This window comes from Triturus cristatus, chromosome 6, assembly GCF_964204655.1.
Source record: "Triturus cristatus chromosome 6, aTriCri1.1, whole genome shotgun sequence".
NCBI lineage: Eukaryota > Metazoa > Chordata > Amphibia > Caudata > Salamandridae > Triturus > Triturus cristatus.
This window is the reverse complement of record NC_140589.1, coordinates 1512281298-1512297951: the sequence shown is the minus strand read 5'-3', so window position 1 is coordinate 1512297951 and position 16654 is coordinate 1512281298. Positions and strand designations below refer to the sequence as shown.

At 44.1% G+C, this 16654-nt stretch overlaps 1 long non-coding RNA gene across 2 annotated transcripts in view; it reads left to right on the top strand.

Moving 5' to 3' along the window:
- LOC146821615 (uncharacterized) overlaps positions 1-16654 on the top strand; it is a 179615-nt gene that overhangs the window by 96734 nt on the left and 66227 nt on the right. The window lies entirely within an intron of this gene.

Here is a 16654-nt window from a genome sequence, read left to right as displayed (position 1 = left end):
TATGCTGTATATCAATGCCACAGCCCATTTACCAAAGTGGCTCATCAGAAGTTTTGGCTTAAGTGTGCTAGAATCTGACAGGGTGGTCTGGGCTCATATGTGGTAGGACGAGGCATGGCGAGATTGTAAAAATATGTGAAATTGTGTTTGTGATAGCAAGAACTCATCTTGCAGTACCTGAAAGGAATGTAGGTGGTCTCCTTCCCATTCCTCTCCTAGTGTGGTAATCTCAATATTGTCCCCGTGTTTTAAGCCTCCAAGGAGGGCATTGTGGTGCAGCCATTCTCCTTTTGATAACTGTCATTAATCACCATTATGTGGACTGGTCAGCAGTGAAGTTTAACATCTGTTATTCCTAGTAACCCATCATTGACCGGCTGTCAGCACTTGTCGAGTGCTGTATGCTGTGGTTAGCCTGCCCACAGGAAGGTCCAGACCAGCATGTTGATCTTCTGAAACCAGCTGTTAGGAATGGTGAATGGGAACTGTTGAAGGGCATAGAGGAACCTGGGTAATATCATTATTTTGAAAATGGCGACTCTTTCCAATAAGTTGAGGGGAAGACACTCACATTTCCAGAAGTCTTGTTTTCATCTTAGTAATAAGGGGGGGGAGATTGAGTGCCCAGAACTGCTCCAGGTTCCTGGAAAGGTGAATACCCAAGAATAAGAAGCTTAGCCTCTGACTGGGAATGGATGATTCCAAGTCTTTTGTGCTTTGGCCCACTTTGAGAGGGACCAGAAGAGATTTGTACCAGTTTTCACATAGATCACAGACAGCACTCTACAGGGCACCTGGGATTGAGAGGTGGGGATTAGATAGGTTTATGTTGTCAGCATAGAAAGCAATTTTGTCCTCCACTTGCTTGGATCATTGCCATCCCAGGATCTGCGGATCCTGGGATCATTGCAGTGAAACAGTCGTGTTAAAGGCTCGATGGCAAGCACAAAGAGGAGTGAGGATAAGGGGCACCCCTGCCTAGTGCCACTTTTGATTGGGAAGGAGTGCAACAATATCCCATTAACTCACACTTGAGCCAAGGGGCTGTTATACAGCAGTCGTACATAGGTAGCGAATTTGGGACCAAATCCCATCTTTTCCAGCACTCCAAATATGAAGGACCATTCAATAGAGTCAAAGGCCTTCCTAAAGTCTATTAAAAAAAGAGCACTCGGGTCTTCTAAGGTGTGGGAGCAGGCCAAGACTGCTTGTACTCGACATATACAGTGTCTAGTACTTCTTGTAGGCATGAAGCCACATTGATATGAATAAGGCTGGGAGTACTCGCTGAAGCCAGTTTGCCAATACCTTGCCATAGATGCTATCCACCGCATTGATCAATGTGATCGGGTGGTAAGAGAAGCATTGGGTAGGTGAGTGGCCTGCCTTCAGCAGGACCACTATAAGGGCCACATCGAGGCCAGCGGGAAACTACTTGTTACCTATCTCCTTGGAGTATAGCTCCAAAAGGGGAAGGAACAGGCAATTCCTGGAACATCATCAAGAATTCTGTCGGGAACCCATTGGGCCCTGGTGTTTTGCCTGCCTTCATGTCAGAAATAGCCCCATTAATGTCATCAAGGGATAGGGTTTCTTCTAGGTAAATGCAGAATGCTGTTGTGAACTTTGAGAGGGGAATATCATGGAGACTAGGGTGATCCCACTCTTGTTGAGGCTGAGGGTGGTAAGCATAGGCATCTTAGTGTTCCGCAAATGCCACTTATTTCAAAATCCTACTCTTTGACACATGCATTCTCATTGCAGGGATTGTTGTCCTTTGGCAATTTGGAATCGTTTGTCTGTGCATTTTTACATTAACGAGATGGGATCCCAATTCTAGTATAGTCAGTATGTGATTTTCTATTTGTAATTCCATTATATACCTGGTTATTTTATTGAGCCCTTTCTAATAGTAAGCCCTTTGCTCCCTCAGACCTCGGTCATCTATAGTCCTGATGAGATCCTATGATTCTGAAAAGGTCGAAACGCAGTTGACACGATCATAGAAATAGACAAGGTTTTTCGCCGTTGCACATACAATCATTGAATTTCTGTATCCATGAGTGTTTATGATTGGTTGATTAAAAAATTAGACAAAAGTATCAATCACCTTCCTTTTGTTGAATTCCATGTCACTGCTCCTACCTTTCCTTGATTCTGGTTCGATCACACCTTTTGGTTCTTTATTCTATCACTGCACTCTTTTTTTGTATTTTTGTACTAATTTTGCTCTTTAATAAAACTTGGTTTGGCTGAACCATGTTACATACTGGCTAAGTTGTCATTGCTCATTCTAAAGCATTGAGTTTTTGTCTGATTCAGTCCGCACAGAAATATTTGTGATATTTACAATTCTTTTTTTGTGAATGAGTTTCATGTGAACACATATTTAAAGGATTACTTGATACCCCTGTTCGCATGGACACAAGGGTTGCTCTTGTTATTTTGTTTAAATACAGCAATATCAATGGCTCTCCGACTAAAGATTCTGGATGGGTCCACAATTTCGGGAACTATCCTACAAACCACATATTTGGTAGCTAACCAGTACAGAAGCTTCCCACTTTTATACCCCCTTCGTGAACACGCTATGTAGAACCCCTCCAGCATTGCCTAGCCTCTTCAAGGGAAATTCGATGCAAGAACATCTTTGAGATTTGTAGCTGACATTTACGAATTGCGGTCAGAGTGAGTATAACCTGTCGCTCAACTCTAATATTTGGTGCTCCAGTGTAATGACTTGACTGAGTTTATACTTCTCTTGCTGTTTAAGATGACCCAGTGTAAATCCCCGGACCTTGGAATTTCCGAATGCCCATAGCGTCCTAGTGGAGGAGACTGTGCTCTTGTTGAGTTCAAAATATGTGCAGGTTTCTGTCTCCAGAACATCTGTATAGTCAGTGTTACAAGGTGCCAGACATTAAGCCACCAGAATGGGCAGAGAGCCAAGTTTTCTATCCCAAACTGGCCAGCAAAAGGTGAATTGTTAGAGATGCCATGTGGGTGAATTGTAGCCCCTGCCAGGTGTATGAAGTCCATGGCAGACAGGAGGATTAGGTCAATACAAGACAATGTCCCATGTGCTGCAGAGGTTTGTGTATTCCAGAGAATGGGGATGCCAGATCCCCCAGGCATCACACAGGCCCATGGATTCCATCCAAGTCTGCAGCTGGTTAGCACAAGATACGCAGCTTGCTCCGGGTATGCCAGAGAAGTCAAAATGAGGTCTGGAGCTATGTTAAAGTCACCTCCTATTACCGTGGTCCCTTGTGGGAATGGTAGTACAACATTCTTCACCACTGTAAACGCTGGTTCTGGTGTCTGGTGTGGTATATTTACACTCAGGAAGTCCTAGTGGAGACCCACAAGAAGCCCCTACACCCCAATAAAGTGACCCTGGATATCTGCTTTTATGGACGTTACTTACAGCAGAAAGGACTTATGGAGGAGGAGTGCCACTCCCTGTGAGCCGCAGGTGTAACCAGAATGGTGCACCTGGTCATATCCAAACTGCCTTAGAAGAGGGCATTTTGTACCCAGCAAGTGCATCTCTTGCAACATTAAAATTGCATGTTGGTACCTTTTGGCAAAGCGTAGGACAGATGTACGTTTAATCCAGTCAGGAAGACCTTTGACATTACAGGACATAAACCTAAACTGCCTCATCAGTGTTAGTTAGGGTTTCTCTGTGGGTAAATTGCGGGCATGGGCCCCAAGGGCACAGTTGACCATGAATGTATATAGTGGTGGTGAGTATAGGGTGGGTTGGTGTATGTTGCATGTCCTGTGTGAAACAGTGGAATATATCTAGAACATAAGTACAAACAAAACCTAATAAAACAACCTATCCTCCCGTCCCACCCCACACTTCTTCCCTTGAAGCATCTGTTGCCCTGTTACACCCTGAAATGCAAAGCATTGCATCCAATGTGGGCAAAAACTGTAGCATTATTATTCATCTGGTTCAGGACACATCTTGTTAAGCCAATAAGTTCCAGAATAATGCCTATGGACAAGTGTGGCATTAGCAGCTGCCAGAGATCACCAAGCTGATTTCTCTTTTGGAGTATGTCGCCATGATCATTCCCTGTCCCGGGTCCACATCCTGATCTCTGGTCAAGGTCCAAGTTGTGTGCCCATGGCAGTCAAGGGAGAAATCATTGCTACTGCCGGTCACTACCTAAACACACAATTGAAATTCTAACACTGCTAGAAGATACTGGCCCGGAAGCGCTGTTCCTGACTGAAACCTGGCTCACGCCTAATTCTGAGCCAGATATCGTACAATCCCTTCCTCCTGGATATCTTACCCAGAGGAAAGACAGAACCACTGGACTTGGAGGTGGAATTGCCATTATATATAAAGATGACATGATGTGTCGTGTATTAGGCAGCCCCGTATTAGACTGTGAGAATACCCACTTTTCTATGGAACTGTCTCCTCTGTCCCTTTCTGGTATTCTGATCTACTGTCCTCCAGGGACGTTGGGACTTTTCTGCAACTCCTTGCTGGAAATAACCATAAACCTTGCCAGCAATTCATCTAATTTTATTCTTCTCGGAGACCTCAACATTCACTTCGATGATCCTTTAGCAGTGACGGCAAACAAGCTAGTCCTCGATCTTAGGGTCTGCCAACTGCTCCAGAAAGTGTCAGAGCCTACTCATACCAAAGGGCACATTCTGGACCTTATTTTTTCGAACCTGGAGACACTCAAAGGGAAAGCCCCCCTCCCTATACCCTGGTCAGACCACTTCCTCATTCCTTTTACTTGGCTTCCCCTTCCTACGACATTACCTACCCATTCGACTCGCAGGCTCATGCATCCATGGACCCAACTCCCTTTGGAGTGGTGGATTCAGGAGCTCGAAAAGACTAAACCATGTCCTGACCCCAATCCTGTGACTGCTAATAAAAGTGTTGTCGATTGGATTGAAGGATCCCTGAACACCGTACTCCCTAAGAAAATTATCCATAAGAAACTGGGACCTAATCAGGCCGCTTGGTTCTCCCCTACACTATGGATCCAAAAACAGCAATGTAAAAAGCTTGAAAGAATCTGGAGGAAAGATTTCTCACCAAGCAAAAAACAGGAATATAGGTGGGCCATTTGCTTGTATAAATCAGAAATAAAGAAAGCCCAGGCTATCTACTTCAAGGAAAAGATCACATCCGCTGGGAATTCCACGTGAGAAACTTTCCTCATAGCCAAAAAGTTACTTAAAGTCCCCATTCCCCAGGAAGTACCCGACCCCTTGGGAAATCGATGCAATGAGTTAGTGGATTATTTCTCCGCTAAAGTACAGAACATCCTCAAGCAACTCCCACAAGCCCATAGCAACACTACCTCACCTCAGTAGACTTGAGCCAGGGTCAAAATGAACATCTCATGAAAGACTACGCCCCCCTTACCAATGAGTCACTCTCGTCCATTCTCTCCTCAGTCAAATCAGGATCACCACTCGACCCTGCGCCATCTAATATAATAAAACTGGCATTACCCACAATTGCCCCTGTCCTTATGGGTTTGATTAATGCCTCCCTTGCGTCAGGAGTAGTTCCGCCGGAATGGAAAAAGGCAATGATAAAGGCCCTGCTAAAAAAACCTCACCTGGATCTGGCGGACCTGGGCAATTTTCGCCCAATTTCGTTGCTCCCAGGCATCAGCAAAATCGCTGAGAAACATGTTAACCATCAACTCTCCACCTTCCTCGAGACCCACAACCTGCTCCGCCCTTCACAAATGGGCTTTCGCCCCCGCCCTACTTACGGTTGTGGAGGAATCAAGGAAGATTATAGACGCAGGAGGTTCCGCTGCCATAATTCTCCTCGACCTAAGCCCAGCCTTTTACATGGTGAATCATCAAATCCTGAATCACCGTTTCAGGAGTATCGGTGTGTCAGGGGCCGCTCTACTCTGGCTCCAGTCCTTTCTAGAGGACAGACATTTCCAGGTCTTTGAAGGCGACACCTGCTCCAAACCCATCCCCCTCCAGTGTGGAGTCCCGCAGGGCTCCTCTCTGAGCCCAACTCTTTTTAACGTTTATATGTCCACACTGGCGGACATCACTTCCCCTTTTGGGATCCACACAGTGACATACGCCGACGACACTCAGCTTGTCGTTACATTCAACCAGAGCGATAAGATGCCCACTGATCTCTGCTCCTGCCTCGAAAGAGTGGCAAAATGGATGAGTTCTTCTCATCTAAAGCTCAACGGCGGAAAAACCGAACTGCTGCTGCTGGGCAACCACTTAAATTTTAAATCAAACAGCATGTGGCCATCATGTATGGGCCCAGCACCACTACCTAAAACAGAGATCAAAAGTCTCGGCATCTGATTAGACCAAGAACTTTCATGTAAAACCCAAGCCAGGAAGACCGCAGCATCGTGCTTTGGGCTATTAAAAATGATACGCAAGGTGCTTCCCCTTTTACCTAGTCAAGCCAAAAAACTGCTTGTCCAAGCCTTGATTCTATCTAGAATAGACTACGGCAATGCCCTTTACTTAGGCGCTCCCAGTTCAGCAGTCATGAAACTACAGATTGTGCAGAACTTGGCCGCAAGGCTTCTTACGGGGACGTCCATTTGCTGCTCGGCAAGACCTTCCTTGCATACCCTCCATTGGCTCCCGGTACAGGAAAGGATCCACTTCAAGTCCTTGTGTGTAGCCCATAAGTCTCTGAGAGTAACCGGACCACCTATCATTAAAAATTTGATCCGCACCTACAGAGCAAACAGAAGACTTCGCTTAGATGAGCTTCATCTAGCAGTGACACCCATAATCAAGAAAGCTAGAAGTGGGGGGCGGCTTTTCTCCTTCAACGCTGCTAAACTCTGGAACACCCTCCCTCTGAGCCTCCGTAAAGAACCCAACCACCTCACGTTCCAAAAACTTCTAAAGACCTGGCTTTTCCCATAGAGGCTGGCTCCCTCTCTGGTCACCGTCATAGCGCTGAGAGGCCTCTGGGTAGTCACGCGCTTTATAAAAAACATTTTCATTTCATTTCATGAGATCCTCTCTGGGTCTGAGGATCCTGATAAACTCCTGACATGGCTCCTGCCTTTCCTTGATTGTGTTCTCCTGCGGGGCTTGGTGGGTGGATTTTGACTGCGGAGGTTGGGTGGTGAGCCACTTGGGTCTGATTTGTTGCAAAGATCTGATCTTTTGGTCACCCATGTCCAGGCCGCCTCTGGGTTGTCATAGAAATATGTTTTCGAGTAATGGATTACTGTAAGCCTGGTTGGGAATATGATGATATTTTGTATCTGCATGGCCCAGAGTTTCTGCTTGATGTCCTCATAAGACTTCTACCACTGTTGGAATGTCCTGCTGTAGTCATGGAAGATCCTGATCTTTATGGATTCAAAAGTCAGGGTTCCTACCTGACAGGCTGCACATTGAATTGCGTCCCTGTAGTTCAGGACCCAAGCTATCATGGGGCAGGGAGGAGTAGATAGGGGGTGCTGAGCCAGGGAGCAGTGCACCCTCTTGATGGAAAAGCCAGGTGACAGCTGCTCCTATGGTACCCAGGATTCCAGACATCTTTCCAAAAATTGTTCCAGGTGGCAGAGTTTTCTGGAAAGCCAATAAAGTGCAGGTTATTTCTTCAAGACCTATTTTCCCCATCTTCGGTGCGGTGGTACAGGACGATGGTGGTAGAGAGAAGCTTGGACACTGTACATTTAAGAGAGGCCATCTTGTCCTCATGGATAGGACCAACTGTCAGCTTCACTCATCCGGTAGGCAACATTTCAGAGGTCTTAACATAGGAGAGAGACATCAATCTGTACCTCCCCAATCTTAGTTTCGACCGCAAGAGGATTTAGTACTTTGTAGTATAGTCCCACGGTCATCAGATGAGGGTGGCTTGTGTGATTTAGAGCCATCTGCCAACTTTTCTGTCCTCTGTGGCGTCAGTACAGTAAACATGTCTATTTTGGCCTGGATGTGAATGTTGGGCCCTTTCCCCATCTTGGTAGCTAATAGAGTAGAGTCACAAGGCGGGAGAGGTCCAGCCAATGTGTATTGGCATTTCAGTGTAGGCCATAGGTCACGCCCCAACAATAGAGCAAGAGGGGAAGGCCAGGTGCTCACCAGTCCTCCCAGGTAGGTAGCCGGTCCCCCCCATGGCCCTGATACCTTCTGAAGGTCTACTTGGCACCTTTCACAGTCAAGAAGGTGTCAGATTCCTAGCCCGCATGCCTCGGTCCCCTCGCATGGAGGGGATTAGATGCAGGGGGAGGCAGCATGAGCAGCTGGTCCTACAGCGGGGGCCTCCCCTCCTCCCAAAAGTATAAGTTGGTAAGCACAAGTTAGTCTTTTGGCTGTGGTTTGGTGGTCGGGCCAGCAGACCCATGCAGCTCTGATGCTGTGTCGATATGGGTGGGCTGTACCACATTCAACCCCCCTGGACAGAAACCCCTAGTCCAGCTGGCTCACAGATCACAGGCAGACCACACTGAAGGCCGTCATCCCTCGCTTTTTCCAAGGTGTGTGCTTCTCTATCCCGAGGGACCTGGTAATTGTTGGGCCTCGACCGTTGTCGTTCCGCCCAAGGCACATCGATCTGGGCAAAGGCGGCTGAACTCTCAGTCATCACACACATCCGGCGCAGCCACCCAACAGCTGCGATCCCTGGCAGGCAGCAAAACTGATTTGGGGGTCATCTGACACCTGGGTCCCTGCCATCAGGACTAGCAGAAGAGAGTAGGCTTGGTAAGCTCTAGAATGCTGATTGATGGTCGAGGAGTCCCAAAGCACTACAGAAGCGTGTTCGCCATCTTGACCTCCGTGGCCATCATGTAGTGCAGTATTTTAAACTTACCAATATGATGTCAGTGTGCAGAGCATGCTTTGCTACATATTATTCACACCTCAAATACTTGCAAGATTGCTGCACTTTTCAGCAAGATGCATTCATAATACTACCATGATTACCTTTTTACTTAACATCCGATTGATAACAATGAAAGGTAATAATCCGCTATATATACTCTCTCTCAAAGATGAGTTACCTAAATTTACATGCATTAAGTGAATAGTGACTAGACATTAGCATTGTTTTTATACTTTTCCAACATAGTATTTACATGCAGCATCTATTGTTCTGCATGTTACTGATCTACTTTTCAGTCTCACACATTTAAAATGGTAGCTTGCTAACTTTTCTACTAAAATTCCGTTTTATAGCAAATTCATTGGACTGACCCACATACACTCTCTAAAAAATAAGTTATCTTTGCTTATACATGTTTTGTATAATACTGACTCATAGCTGGTGAAGTTTCACTTTTTCTGTATGACAGTTACATGCATTGTACCATGATCCTCACATTTACAATATAGGAGTTACATGGAGTGTAGCATGTTTCTTCATGTTATGACACAAGGGGCTTTAAAATGTCAGCTTCTGTAGACACCAATTCACATTTACATTTAACAATTAAGGGTGTTAAGGGGATACCATTCCTGTCAGATTAGTAATTTTTTTTATATACTGTTTTTTACTCATCTTTTTGTTGGCCTACCTTGACTAGTAGACTGTGCTAGAACATTTCATTTACATACCATTGCACAAAATATGATTTCACTGTGCAAATCCTTGTGTGGTGGAATATGTATACACAGATGCATTTCCTCACTATGTTTGCTTTTGCAGTCTGGTTATTAATTTTTTTATATGCTGTTGTATACATAAAGCTTGGCATGCTGATACGAGGACAAATACATTTACCCAGTCACACTCCAATTTAAGTATTTTTCTCAATTACTCTTATCTATCTTAGGTGATATTTCGTGCATTACACATGTTGTGATTAATTTATACACATAAGAAACTTTTTGAGTCTCTATTCATTGTATGTTATTTAGAAGATACATTCCTTTGGACTGACTTGTAAAACCCTAGAGAAAATGCTGCTGGCAGATATAAATATGTAGCCATATGTCTATATGTAATTTGTAATTGATGTTGACTACGAACCCTCTCAACATAATTCATATGCTGGTTTCAAAATGATATGGATGATTATAACTGTGGTGCTTACATGTAATTTCCAGCTGTATGATGGAACAACGCACAGATTCATCACACATGCCTCTACAACGCGTACACTACCACGCATGGCCCACTACCACGCACCCCATTACCACGCACAAGATTACAATGCACATGCATCTGGACATAATGAAAGGGCCATTACTTTTATAATGAAATTGTGATAGGTGTGATACTGCTTATAACACTGAAAGCTGCACTCCGGAAACAATTAGGCAGCTCAGCTGCTCCATTTCGGGGCAGCTATCGCAGTTCAGGCAGAAAACATGCATGCTCGCCCCCGTACTTCCCTCTCAATATAATTCACCCACCACTTATCCCGGTGCACTGCCCTAAGACAGTCCCACTTCCATAGCCTTTTTTACTCCTGGGGCCATGACAAGGGCAGGGACGCCGGCTGACAGCCACTGCCAGAGCCACCTCTGGTGCGCTGTCTTAAGGCAGTCCCACTTTCATGGTCTTTTTTTCTCTGGGGGCCTCAACGAGGGTAGGGGTGACAGCTGCAAGCCATTGAAACCCTCATATATTGCACTGTTTGCTCTCGTACAGGGTAGCAGGCACAGCTGATGGAAGGCATTGCCTGGGGCACTGAAGCAGTGTAGGCTGCTTCAATTTTATTAGCTTCTTGCTGTCAGTCTTGTGGGCCAAATTACCAGCCGCACACCCCCTAGAGATGGTCAGTCAGGAGGTCCCTAGCCACAGCAGACACTCTGGTGTGAAGCCAACAGTTTGGTTGAATGTTCAAGAGGTCTCTGGTTATCCAGGAGTACGTGTCCGTCTGCATTGCCGGCTTGGCCATGCCCCCACAACAATAACCCCTAAACTCAAACACTACCCCTAAAAACTAATTTAATTGCATTTAACTATTGTTGCGCTTCTGTCACAACTTTACTGAAAACACTTAAGCCATGAAGCCATTACCATGCATATACCTTTATCATTCATGACTTTACAATGACATTTGTGGCAAAAACATGCATGCTAAAGACACGTGTGTGGCTTTACAAAGAAATTTGTGGTAAAAGCATGCATGCTAAAGGCATGCGAGGGAAAGGCATATGCGTGAAAATGGCTTCGTGGTAACGGTCACTTGTGGTTATGACCGCGTTCGAATGGCTGTTTCCTGTAATTTCCATCGTAGAGGAAGTGATAAGAGTGTCACACCACAAAATTGAAAATTTTGTTAGTAGGAAGAACAGTTGTGTGAACTATAAGAAGATTTGGGAAATTTCAATTCAAATAGGCTCAATGCGTTACTGCCGTCTATAAAGATGTCTTTGACCTACTTCAAGTGTAATAAACAAGGAACGTTTTATTGGCATGCATGCATTTATATGAAGAAGTTTTAAGGATCATTCTTATTACAAATTGGATAGCTTTGAGTAATAGGTTATCTTTCTTTCTTAGAATCCCATTTACCAGAATTGATGTTCTTGACTTTTCTTGTACGTATGTTTGAGATTTAAGAGGCATGGAATTCCAATAGTTGCACATATTGTTTCTTAACTTCATTACAATGTAAAACAGCATAGCAGTGACTGCTTTTATTGGAAGGCTATGCACCCGCATCTTGTTGGAGATTATAGAGGACAACTGGGCTGTCTCCCTGTACTTGCAATGGAAAGGATTTTGAGTACACAAACAGGCAAGAGATGGGTGAAATCAACAAAGCCGAATGAGCTGTCATTGTAAGCCTACTCAGCAAGGACTCGGGGCTTCTACTCAGTTGGTGTTATGGTTGTCAGCAAGCATTGTAGGAGCTGTTCCGTCACTTGCTTTGCACATTCCACTTATCCCTCATTTTGAGGATGGTAGGCCAAAGATAAACATAAGTCAGGGCATGATTTCAAAGGCTTCTCACAACAAAGCATAGCAAATGGTGGCACCAATGGAACGCCTACCTGATCTGTAATAATGCAAGGCTGCACAGTGTATTATATTATATTGAAAATGCATCTATATAGCATTTGCTACCCCTGATGAGGCATCAAAGTGCTTTTTCATCGAGTAGCACGCTACTCCGGAACCCAAACAGGATTAGTGGGAAATAGTATAGGGAAATATTAAATTAATTGGAATGGTGGACACGTTGTCTGTTATTTGGATTGAAAATGAATAGTTGAGGGATAGAAGAGGGAAGAGTCTGGAATTGGGTTTTTCTGGAGTTCATAGCAGTAGGAGGGGGTTTTGGGATGAGAAATGGGGAGGTGGAGGGGAAAGGATCATCAGGAAGGGTTTATAAAGGCTTGTTTGGAGAGATCTGAATAGTAAAAGAGGTTTGAGATGATGCAAAGAGGGCAGATGAGGAAAGAGTCTAGAAACAGTTATTTTGGGGGTCTTAGTAGTGGCATGGGGTTTGGGATGAATGAAACAGTGGAGGTAGAGGATATATTGATAGAGGTATAAGGTGAGAAATAGGGTAGTGCATTAGATATGCTGAATTAGATGCAACGTAATAAATAAATAGAAACATAAGTACATGGAAGGTGTGTGTGTATATATATATATATATATATATATATATATATATATATATATATATATTCACTGAAAAAACCATTGGTTTCAGGGGTGTTATAGTTAGCTGGACTTTTCACTTGTACAAAACCATTGAAATTCCCCAGTTACCAGTTAGTTCAGCTAACTATAACTCGCGCGCCCGCAATGCACTGCTGATGACGTCACATATTACATCACTCATGACATGGTCAGTGACATCACTGATGACATCTCAAATGACATCACTAATGACATCACTGATGACATCATCCAGTGAATGTGTGTTTTTCTGAAAATTAAATATGTTTTATATATGTATATCTTAGGTCGATGGAAGAATAAATGGGAATATAAGTGTCTAAATGGATGATTTGTTTTTGAAAAATTGATTGTGTAACTGACTGATTAAGTGTATCATAGTGAATACATGGCTTAGTGAGTAATGTTTAAATATGTAAATATCTGTATCAGTCTCTCACTTTGTGTATAAGTGGCTGCATGGGTTGGAGAGTAGCTACATGGGTGTCTATATAGGTTATTAGTTGGTTTTTTGAGTATCAGTCTGAGTGTCTGCATGGTTTGGTGGGGGGTATTACGTAGTGCATAGGTGCATGAATGAGTGACTCACTGTTTGTATGTGTTGAAGACAGCATGTGTGCAGGACTGTATGGGTGGACGAGTGTGTGTATGGGTGTGTTAGTGAGTGAATGACTGTCTCAATAGTGTCTTTATGAGTAACTACATATGTTTTAAACTAGTATATGTGACTATTGGTGTATATAAGTGAGTATATGTGAGAGTGAGAGATTGAAAGAGTTCCTGTATGAATAAGTATGTGTTTCTATAAGTGATTGTTTAAAAGACTAAGTATGTGTAAGTTTCCGTAGAAGTAAGTGTGGTGGTGTGTGTATAACTGTATATGCAAGTAAATGTATGTTTGATTCTTTATTAGCATGAGTGACTATGTGTGTGAGTAACTCTATGGATGAGTGGCATTGTGTAACAGGATGTATAGGTGTATGAGTACATATGATGAGTGAGTACATGTATGAGTGACTGTGTAGGACTGTTGGTGAATGAGTGTATGTGTATGTGGATCTTAGAATTACTGAAGAGGTTGTTGTAACTGGTATTGGTATGTCCATTGTTTTGAAAATGTTAGTCTCTATTTTTGAATGTGTGTATCAAAGGTTATATTAGGGTGAGAGGAGGTCTGCCACTCTATCACAAGGATGATGTCATCAGTGATGTCATCAGTGATGTCATTTGAGATGTCATCAGTGATGTCATGAGTGATGTCACTGACCATGTCATGAGTGATGTAATATGTGACGTCATCAGCAGTGCATTGCGGGCGCGCGAGTTATAGTTAGCTGAACTAACTATAACGGGGGAATTTCAATGGTTTTGTACAAGTGAAAAGTCCAGCTAACTATAACACCCCTGAAACCTATGGTTTTTTCAGTGAATTTCTGAGGTTTTTTAAATGCTAATTCCTAACTATAACGTGCCTGAAACCTATGGTTTTTTTCTGTGAATTTCAAAGGTTTTTTAAATGCTAATTTATAACTATGCCTACAGAGATAGGACATGTGAAGAAAGAAGAAAAAATGCACAGAAAGAAAAAAAAGAAGTGCAGAAAGAAGCAACAGAAGTACTCAAAGACGAAGAAAAGTGCAGGAAGAAGGATAACGTGCAGAAAGAACAAAAAGAAGAGCAGAAAGAAGCCTTGTTGCAAAATCATCCTGTTCCCTCAACTTTTTCAGATGGAAACTGGTGGTAACTGAGTCTGACTAACCAGTCCTAGAGCCAGTGCTATGTTAAAAGACACTTAGAATACAGTGAAAACACCTACATACACTAGGGAACATTATGCGTTGGGGTCCCCCTGTGATTAGCATGACCTCCTCTGTAAGCCCCTAGTATATAATAGGGCAGGGGGATTAAAACTACCTATTAAAACAGGCCACAGGGTGTTTTTGCACACGTTAACTCAGGCCCCGTCCCCTCCCTTCACCACTGTGTAAACACGCTCTGTGTCCGTTTTTAGTTGGGAGATTAAGTTCATTTGAATCCTGAGGGTCCCTAGGGTCCAACTAGCCCACTAGGTACCTCCAGTAAGTGCCACAGAGCTGCGTTGCAGAGAGGTGTAAAAAGTGACACGGCCTGGACCACCTCTCTGTAATGCAGCTCAGTGGCGCTTACCTTGTGGCTGTTCTAAGTTGAGAGATTAAGTCCCCTTGAATCCTAAGGGTCCCTAGGGTCAAACTAGACCACTAGGTACCTCCAGTAAGCGCCACAGAGCTGCGTTGCAGAGAGGTGTAAAAAGGGGCTTGGCCTCAGAACACCTGTCTGCAGCGCAGCTCCCTGGCGCATACTGGAGATGCCTGTTGGGCTAGTTGGCCCACAGGGACCCTCAGTATTGAAGAGGAATTAATTCCCCAACTTACAACTCGCCAGGGGGCGCGTTTGCAGAATACTGCAAGGAGGGGGCGTGGCCTCCGGCACGATGCCAGTCTTTTATTTATTTTAATTTTTTAAGAAGGGGGGCTGTGTGGTTCCCCTTCTTATTCTAATTTATTGGCCCTGATGACCCCATCCCCCAGGGCCTGTCTCCTAATTATATATTTTTGACCCCAATGCCCAGGGCCAGCCACTGTTTTTTAATTTAAAAAAATATATATATATTTATAGACACACCTAGGACATGCTGGACAAACCGTACGTACCTATCACCATGACGATTTGCGTGATATTCATTAAAAGGCGACTATGCATACAATGAATCCACGTGGAATGTATTTACACCACTAGTGAAGCTCTGACATGTCTGATGCCCTACCGTGCCTAATCCCGGTAGACATCCTTGTCGTTTATTTATACAAACATGGGTAGCTATTGACGGGAACATTAAAAAACACATGCACACCAAGCCATTCAAAGGGGATTCGACAAAAATTCGACCAAAACTATGCAAGAAACCCCCCTCACGGTTAATAAAACACACATCCACTGCCGGATGTGTAATACTTTTTATTTTACTCTCTGGAAAGGGGACGAACATCACTTGAGAGTCACAGCGCGCTCCTGGCAGAGCCCAATGCTGTGTTACACCCACTATTGCCTGCTGAGTGCCACACACCTCTGTGTTGTATTCCACTAGCTAGTGCATATGCTATGACACTCTCTAGCCCATGTGCACTGTAACACCACCCCGTGAATATGTCATGCCACACTTGTCTTCGCACAGGTTATATTGCCCCATCTAACGTGCCTTCCTCGATGCCTATGTTATAACGCACAGTGCTATGCCATACATATTACAATCTGGGATCCATATCTTTGTCACAGTGCATATGCAACGTTACACTCCCCAGCACATATTTTATATTACAACTTTAGAGACTGGTTAGGTTACACAACACTGCCCTGTGCATATTACACTCCAAGGCGCATATCGCATAGCACGCGCTAGTGCCTGTGCTATCTCGCGCTCTCCAATGAATCTGTCATTGCGCACAATGTATTGCGTATTATATTTCACGCCCGGTTCATCTTATATCACACTTTTTGGTGCATAGTTTATACCATACACTATATCTAGTTTTCATTTTCAATCGTGCTCTCAGGACTATGTTCTATATAACACTGTGTTCACCTACCCTTTTCACGGGCATTACATTTTGCGATAGGGGGTGGAGGGTCAGGGGGTGTTTCTGCCAAGTGAGCCCGGAGTCACAGTCACAAACGTCCTCTTCTTCCTGAATAAAAGTGAGATTATGCTGCATACTTGTTCATATTTTAAGTAGTTCGCACAGACACACTTTTTAAAAACAATAAAGTTCCTAATACCCGCCTTCTCTGAACAGTTAGCTTGCTACCCCATCCACCTCCTCCCTATCCTCTGTTGTGTGAATCCATGGACTAGCCTCCTCCCTCCTGCCATGCATGGTCTGATGTGTTGCCACTGCCCTCAATTTAGTATGATGTACCAGTCCACTCCTCCTGCCCTCCATTGCCCAATTCTATGCCCCATCATTGACCTCCTGCTTAAACTCTGTGCTTAGCTTGCTGCCCCTATTCTCCTTCCCC